The sequence below is a fragment of the Nomascus leucogenys genome, chromosome 4, assembly GCF_006542625.1.
Source record: "Nomascus leucogenys isolate Asia chromosome 4, Asia_NLE_v1, whole genome shotgun sequence".
NCBI classification, from domain to species: domain Eukaryota; kingdom Metazoa; phylum Chordata; class Mammalia; order Primates; family Hylobatidae; genus Nomascus; species Nomascus leucogenys.
Window position 1 is genome coordinate 22,106,037 of NC_044384.1, and position 8,580 is coordinate 22,114,616.

Below are 8,580 nucleotides of genomic sequence, written 5' to 3' on the forward strand. Positions count from 1 at the left end.
CCACTGCAGGGTGGGAATCTAGGCAATCTGCTGCTTTAACAGACTCTTTTTTAATTTTATTTTATTTAATTAATTAATTAATTTATTTATTTTTTGAGACAGGGTCTCCCTGTGTTTTCCAGGCTGGTCTCAAACTCCTGGGCTCAAGGGATCCTCCTGTCTCAGCCTCCCAAAGTGCTAGGATTACAGGCGTGAGCCACCATGCCCAGCCTGCTTTAACAGACTTTCAGTCCATCTCATTTTAGCATCTCCTTTCATCCCTACTTCCAGTGGTACCTGTGACTGCCAGTCCTGAGCCCCCTAGTGTAATCTGGATGGTTTTTGTCTAATATGGATGGCCAGCTCAGGATTCAGTTTTCTTGGGTCTGCTAAAACATTAAGTATTTATTCATCTGCTGCCGCTTTAAAAATTCTATTGTGGTTCACGTTTTCTTTTTTCCCATCCTTTTAGGTTTGTGCTTAAAAACAAAAAATACCACCATCATGAACAAAACCTCTACCGTCATTTCAGTGTGGTTTTTGGGAGAGAGTGAAACTATACCCCTGTGTTCAAGCCCCATCTTTACCCAGAGGTCATTACTCTGTATTTGAAGACCAATCAAAAGGGAGTGGGCATAAACAAAAGGGAAGAAATGATCTGTTATTAGCTATTAGGAAGGAAAAAAATAGCAAGGAGAATGATGAATTCTCTGTAAATGGGAAAAAAAGCAGTATATAACTCTGAAAGGTTATAAGTGAAATTTAACTGGGTTATGGGAATGGGTAGATAGATACCTATTATTCTCCGGCTATGTCTGTTAAAAAAGAATTTCCTTAGTGCATTCAGGTTCACCCACAAATTTGAATTCATAATTCAGCGCCTCTAACAAATCCATGACCTTGGAGACAGGAACACCTGGGTGAGTGGTGAGAACTCCATAGGCGCTCTCTGACCCCTGCTTGCTTTCTTTTTTTTGTTTGAGGCAGAGTCTTGCTCTGTTGCCCAGGCTGCAGTGCAGTGGTGTGATCTCGGCTCACTACAACCTCTGCCTCCTGGGTTCAAGTGATTCTCCTGTCTCAGCCTCCCTAGTAGCTGGGATTATAGGCGTACACCACCACAACAGGCTAATTTTTGTATTTTTAGTAGAAATGGGGTTTTGCCACGTTGGCCAGGCTAGTCTTGGACTCCTGACTTCAAGCCTGCCTCCGCCTCTCAAAGTGCTGGGATTACAGGTGTGTGCCTCAGCCTCAAAGTGCTGGGATTACAGGTGTGAGCCACCATGCCTGGCCTGACCCCTGCCTTCTGTCACCTTTTTCTCTTGTGAGATGCACCCTGAAGGTATGGAGCCAGCCCTGGCTTGGGAGCCAAACATATCTGGGTCCAAATACTGGCTCTGCCCCTTGCTAACTGGATTCAGGCAAGTCAGGGGACCTCTGTGACTCTGTTTTCCTCATCTGTAAAATAGGGTGGTACCTCCTCTTTATAAGCCAGTTGCAGCGGTTCCGTGTCTGGCACTTAATAAATGGAAGCCATTACAGTTATTGTGACTCCTTTTCTTGCGGGCTAAATGTGAGTGTGACTCAGAAGCCTGTCTTAACTTTCCTTGTTGCAGCTACTCTAGTCTGTGGCATACAGGACCCAGCCCAGACCTTGACCCTGGCTCACCAGGCTCCCTGTGAGCCGGCCCCTGCCCACCTCCAGGACTCAGTGCTCACCTCGCTAAATCCTTCAGATCGTCCCTTCCCACTGACCAACCAGCAGCTGCAGAACACATCTTGCTGTCACAGGGCTTGCTGCTCTCCTGACCTGCAAGGCCTGTCCCCCAGCAGCCGCCCCCTCTTCCTGGAAATGATGCGGGGGCACCAGCAGCCTCTCCCTGGGGGCTGTCCTGACAGCCCTGCCCCTTGCCTGCCGCTGCTGTATGGGACCCAGAGCAGACCTCTGTACCTTTTATTTCTCTTTGTTTAGATAGCTGCTTCTCTGCTGGTATATAAGCTGCTTGTGGGCAGTAGTGGGCAGCAGACTGAAAAAATGATGAATGAATGGCTAGCTTCAATCATTATTGCTATATCAATGACCACTGAAACTTTTTAAAAAATTTGGCCGGGCACAGTGGTTCATGTTTGTAATCCCAGCACTTTGGGAGGCTGAGGCGGGTGGATCACTTGAAGTCAGGAGTTTGAGACCAGCCTGACCAATGTGGTGAAACCCTGTCTCTATAAAAAATAGAAAAAATTAGCTGGGTGTGATGGGAGGCACCTGTAATCCCAGCTACTCGGGAGGCTGAGGTAGGAGAATTGCTTGAACCTGGGAGGCAGAGGTTGCAGTGAGCCGAGATGGTGCCATTGCCCTCCAGCCTGGGCAACGAGAGCGAAACTCTGTCTAAAAAAAAAAAAAAAAAAAAAAAAAATTAGCTGTACCTCTTTGTCTTTTCTACTTTCTGCAGCATAAAGTATATGCGGTTAGAAACAAAACAAAATGAGAACAGCAATGACAAAGAGCCCCCAGCTTTGTCTCAAACCAGCTCCGCTGCTAACTAATGTGCTTCTCTTTTTTCGGCCTCATCAAGGCCAGAAACCTTGGAGTTACTTGATTCCAGCCTGCTTCTTATCTTTAAGATGCCATAACCTGTGCCTGTCCTCTCGACTTCTCCCTATCTTTTAAAAAAATTTAAATTTTTAATTAAAAATTTTTAAATATGTGTTTTGAGACAGGGTCCTACCCTGCTGCTCAGGCTGGAGTGTAAGTGGCATGATCACTGCTCATTGCAGCCTTGGCCTCCCTGGCTTAAGCAATCCTCCTGCCTCAGCCTCCTGAGTAGCTGGGACTACAGGTGCACACTGCCATGCCCAGCTAATCTTTGTATTTTTTGTAGAGATGGGGTTTTGCCATGTTGCCTAAACTGGTCTTAAATTCCTGGGCTCAAGTGATCCTCCCGCCTCAGCCTCCAAAGTGCTAGGATTACAGGCGTGAGCCACTGGGCCTGGCCTTCTCCATACCTTTTGCTCCTCTGCCATCTTCACTTCCATTGCCACTCTGCTCCACACCTCAATCCTCACCTGTGGCCACTCTGTCCAGCTCGGTCTCTCTGCCTGGCCCCTATTACGTCCTATGACCCACACCCTGCTTGCCCAGTATTTTCCTCTGCCACAGCCCTGAGCAGCTGCTCACCTTCCTGACTGTCATGGCTCTCGATGCCTCTGCTGGCCTATGAAGGGCCAAGCCCTCAGTGCATTCGGGCTGGGACCCCAGCCTTTTCTCCTAGTCCTCGCCATACCCTGTGCTATGGCCAAGTGAAGGTCTTGCTCCTGGTTCTCATGTGCTCTTCCACCTTCGTGCTGTCTCTGCACATTCAGCCTATCTCAGTCCTCTTATTGTAAGTTCAGATACCTCCTCGATGGAAAGCATTCCTTCATCTTCTCAGCCTGAAACCCTTTCACTTTTGTCAGGGAAACTTCTGCTCACCTCTTGTGAGCATCATAAACAGATTTACTAGATACGTCTATTTGCCCTCAAAATCCTAGGTGAGAAAGGAACATCTCTGGGCATCAGAATTGGAGGGGAGGGGCTAGAGAGAATCTCAAAGTCAGAGGTGTTAGGTTAGGAATGGGGGCTCCAGGGAGAATTGAGCCCAGCCAGAGCCCAGCCAGATAAAGTCACCAAGGGGCCCCTTTAAAAAAAGAGTTTAATTGAAGTATAATACTTACATAGAAAAAGCCATACATCATAAGCATGCAACTCCATGAGTTTTCACAGTGAACACATCATGTGCCCAGCTCCTAGAATGCCCATGCAGCCATAGGAAGGTGGAGCTAGGACCAGACCCCTCCATGAAGCAGGGCTGCAGAGGCCCGGCACTTCTGTGAAAAGTAATCCAGAAAATTGGCCCTCTAGCCCAGAGAAGCACAAGGAAGCCTGCCATCTTCCCAGGGCTCTGGGGAATGCCTACTCCCTGGCTGTGAATTTATACAACTGCAGGGAACAGGACAACCAAGTTGAGATATTCACACAAACTTGGTCTAAGACTGGTGGGACCCCTGGGTCCTTGAAGAAGCAAACAGAAAGGCCTCTTAGGGACCCTTCCACCACCCAGGAAGCAGAGAATGCTGGAAAAAATACTCAGTATGAATGAGCTAAAAAAAAAAAAAAAAATCACAATGGGCACTTTTTTTTTTTTTTTAGACGGAGTTTTGCTCATGTTGCCCAGGCTGGAGTGCAACAGTGCAATCTTGGCCCACCACAACCTCCGCCTCCCAGGTTCAAGCGATTCTTCTGTCTCAGCCTCCTCAGTAGCTGGATTACAGGCATGTGCCACCATGCCCGGCTAATTTTGTATTTTTAGTAGAGACGGGTTTCTCTGTGTTACTCAAGCTGGTCTCAAACTCCCGACCTCAGGTGATCCGCCCGCCTCAGCCTCTCAAAGTGCTGGGATTACAGGCATGAGCCACCACGCCCAGCCACAATGGGCACATTTAGTCATGCAGTATAAGTGAAGAATGGAGGTCACTCAGAAGACACAGTTTTTCATTACCTACAAAGTTCTACATCAATCCACCCTGGTTCCCCTACCTCCCGCCGCCCCCCTACTCAAGCCATGTGGCCTCCCTGCTGTTCCTTGACAGCCTTGTTATGGGGCTGAGTTGTGTTCCCCCAACAGACATGTTGACATCCTAGTCCCCAGGTACCTGTAAACATGAACTTATTTGGAAACAGGGTCTTTGCAGACGCAGTCAGGTTAAGATGAAGTTATTAGAGTAGGCCGTTAATCCAAAATGACTGGCATCCTTCCAAGAGGAGAAGACAGCCTGTGACTATGGAGGCAGAGGTTGGAGTGCTGCATCTACAAGCTGAGGAATGCCAAGGATTGTCGCCACCACCATGAGCTAAAAAAGAAAAGGAAGGATTCTCCCTTACAGGTTTCAGAGGGAGCACAGCCCTGCTGACACCCTGATTTTGCATTTCTAGCCTTCAAAACTCAAGACAACACATTTGTCTGCCTGGTTTGTGGTATTTTGTTCCAGTAGCCGTAGGAAATGAATACAAGCCTCAGATGTGTTCCAGTGCTTGCTGGTCTCTCTGCTTGCAAGCTCTTCCCCAGACAATGCCCTCACTCCCTGCAGGTCCCTGCTGAAATGCCACCTTTGCAGAGAGGCTGGTCCTGACTGCACTACTGACCTGGGCAGTTGTGGCCTCTCTCCCTTCCTCCACCTCCTTTAGCTTTCTTCTGGTCCCTAGCCATACCTGACAATACGTTGTATGTCTTTCATCTTTGTTGTAAAACGATCGTCTGCCTTGCCTTCTAGAAGGTACATTCCATGAAAGTAGGGACCGTCCAGTTCATTGCTACACACCCAGTGCCTGCCATGTGCCTGACAGACTGGAGTCTCCCATACGTTTGTTTCATAAACGAATGAGCTGTTTGAGAATGTTGTTTGTTTTCCTTTTCACTCTTTTATCCTCTACATGACCTAATGTTTTGCTCATGGTAGATGGTCAGGAAATATGGGCAGATGGATTAATAAACCCGTCACCACCACTGCGCTGAAGGCTCTGCATGGTGAAGAAGGGCAAGTCAAAATGCATGGCATGTTGGCCTGGATTTGGTGGCCTCTTTGTTGTAAAATGATTCTAGGGACAATTGATCAGATTTCTCTGAGTAATGATTATAGCTTACCATTTGTCACATGCAGCCACTGTTTCTATTGCCCTGAATCCCTCCTGATTCCTCCCTTCCCCAGTTCTTTTCCTGATTAAGGAATCAGAGTTGAATAATCTAAATTTAGTTTGTGTAGCTCAGAGGTGCCAATCATGGCAAATAATGAATGAAGAGATTTCCCACCCCTTTCCCTGAAGCACTGAGCTGAAACCAACAAATTCATTTTATTTAGGATCACAGGCTGCACTCAGAGTGGTGTCTGTGACAGGTGAGTGCTTTATCACTAATGAAGTCACCAGGCCCCAGACAAACCCTTTCCCTCCTGTTTGGGGTGCTCCTTATCTCTGTTAGCCCACACACTGTGCCTTTTTAGCCTTCTGTTTGCTAATGGAATTGGTGTGTCATTTTGTTAAAAATATGTCAAGTCGGAAAAAATTCATATTATGTATATCATATGGTTCTGCAAATTTCTTTAGCCTTTCAAGGGCTTTTCTGGCAAGCCAGTATTTAGAGTTCACAATTTCTGGGTTAAGGACTGTATTTTCTACCAGTTTTGAAAAGGACCAACATGAAGCACATTTTATCTGCTTTCACTGCATAAGAACATAAAAATTTACTCATTGGAAAGCTGTTATATTCAATGTTTGTAAGAAATAAGCCATAGATTAGGAATAACAATTGTTATGGTACTCTCTGTTGGGGAAAAAGAATGAAGTTCTGTTTTCAGTTATAACCTATGAGTTCTTAATATGTGCACCAGGAGGTTTTAAACATGAGGAATTTTGAATGAGTTTTTAAAAGTCAGTAAAGGCACCTGTAATCCCAGCTACTCGGGAGGCTGAGGCAGGAGAATCACTTGAATCTCGTAGGTGGAGGTTGCAGTGAGCCGAGATCATGCTATTGCACTCCAGGCTGGGCAACAGGGTGAGACTCCCTCTAAAATAAATAAATAAATAAATAAAAATTAATTAATTAATGAAAAAATAAAAAAACAAGAAGTCAGTAAAAATGAAAGTGCAAGATGTGAATAAAAGAAATGAAATGATGCTGATTCATTAAAATATTTAATAAAGTATGTCTCGCTAGTTCCTTAATCATTTCTGGACAGAAACAAATTTAACCCGTGCCATCCATTGATTTTGTATTGGTGAGACTTGGCACCTTTATGCCTTGTCACTAATCATCAGCGTTTGCCTGGGAGGGACCAGAAGCCCCCTTATCTCTACCGAGCAGGATGGCCCAGCACCCTGGATGGAGGGGATGACTTTCTCCAGGGCCTCCCAGAGGGGACAAGAAGAGCCTTCATAACTCAGACATCTAACACCCCTGGCCATTTTATTCTCTGGCCTTGTCTACACGTCTGCCAGCACAGCATTACGAGGTGTGCAGCCTTTTAATTTAGTTTCTTTAGAAGAAATGGGTTCAGGCCGCGCATGGTAACTCATGCCTGTAATCCCAGCACTTTGAGAGGCCGAGGTGGGTGGATCACTTGAGGTCAGCAGTTCGAGACTGGCCTGGCCAACATGGCAAAACTCTGTATCTACTGGAAATACCAAACAAACAAACAACAACAACAACAAAAATGGGTTCAGACTGTAGGTAGAGAAGTATGTTATCCATGAAGATCACCTCTTTACAGGGCAACTTAAGGAGACTATAACTTTTGTTATGAGGGAAGAGAATTAGCCACACATATGAGGAAGGTGGGTTGATACCTAGAGCAGGTTTTATTGTGCTTTTCTCAGGACATCCGCTTGGATATGAAGATCATGTAGGTAATATGAAAGGCTATCCATTTAATTTGACATTTTGCATTGGGCTTATAACCATCAGGAGGACCAACTTTAATAAGAAATAAACTAATTCCATCAGTAGCACATATTTAAGCTACAGAAAACTGGGTTTCAGCTGAATCTAGACTCCATCTTCCCTGAATGTTCCTATGGCTTGCCCCCTTTGCTCAAATGTGTATAAGGCCTTTGCTCGAATGTGTGAGACTCTGATCAACCTGCTTCAAATTGCATTAATCCCTTCTCCCACCTTACCCCATCTCTTTTACCTTGCTTCATTCTTCTTTTGTCCTGAGAGGGAAAAAGAAGAGGGGAGGCCATGGAAGGGCTCCATCATTCAAAGTATTACATATTGTGATTATTTTCTGTGTCTCACCTAACCCCATGTAAGCCCCCGTCTGCTCTTTTCACTACTGTTTTCCCAATGCACATAGTAGGTGCTCAATATTTGTTCAATGAATACCGATGCCTGAGACCTTTCTGTACCAAGGGCTGGTTTCCTACTCCACAATGCATTGAACACATATAGGCAGGGTGGGCTGGCGGAGGTGTAGGAATGAAATGTGCGCCTGTTCCTCCCCGTGGTCTCAGTGTGCGACCTTGGGGGCGGGCGGGCGGCTAAACTGGGAAGATGCGCGGATATGATACAGACAAACCTCATCATACCATCCCTCCAAGAAATGCACTTGCCAGGCTGGCCTTCACTTTTCCTAATGCTCTTCTGAGTCTCACCTGTCAAATTCAGCTGCACAGAGACGGTGCAGAGAAACTGAATAATCCCTTTTTCTATTCTGAAAATAAAGCAAAACAAAACAGGATCTGCACACTTGTGCTGTGACTAGGCAGGCAAACTGGAGAACTGAGGCAAAAGCATCCTTATATCTAAATAATAGTAATGGAAACATCGAAAAAAGTTATTTGCTGAGTCATGGCTGAGGATCCTGACTTCGCTAGTTTGGCAGATGCAACCAGGGCACGCAACTAGGAGTCCAGCAGGTTTTGCAGTAACTTGCGATGGTGGTGGGGAGCGGGCTCATAGCTCAGCCCCCGCGCCCATTTTCACGCAGGGAGCGGCGCCCAGCTGGGGCGGGCTCTCCGAGAGGGGCGTGTCTCTGCCTGGCCTCGCCCGCCCCGGCCCGGCAGCGAATGAGCGG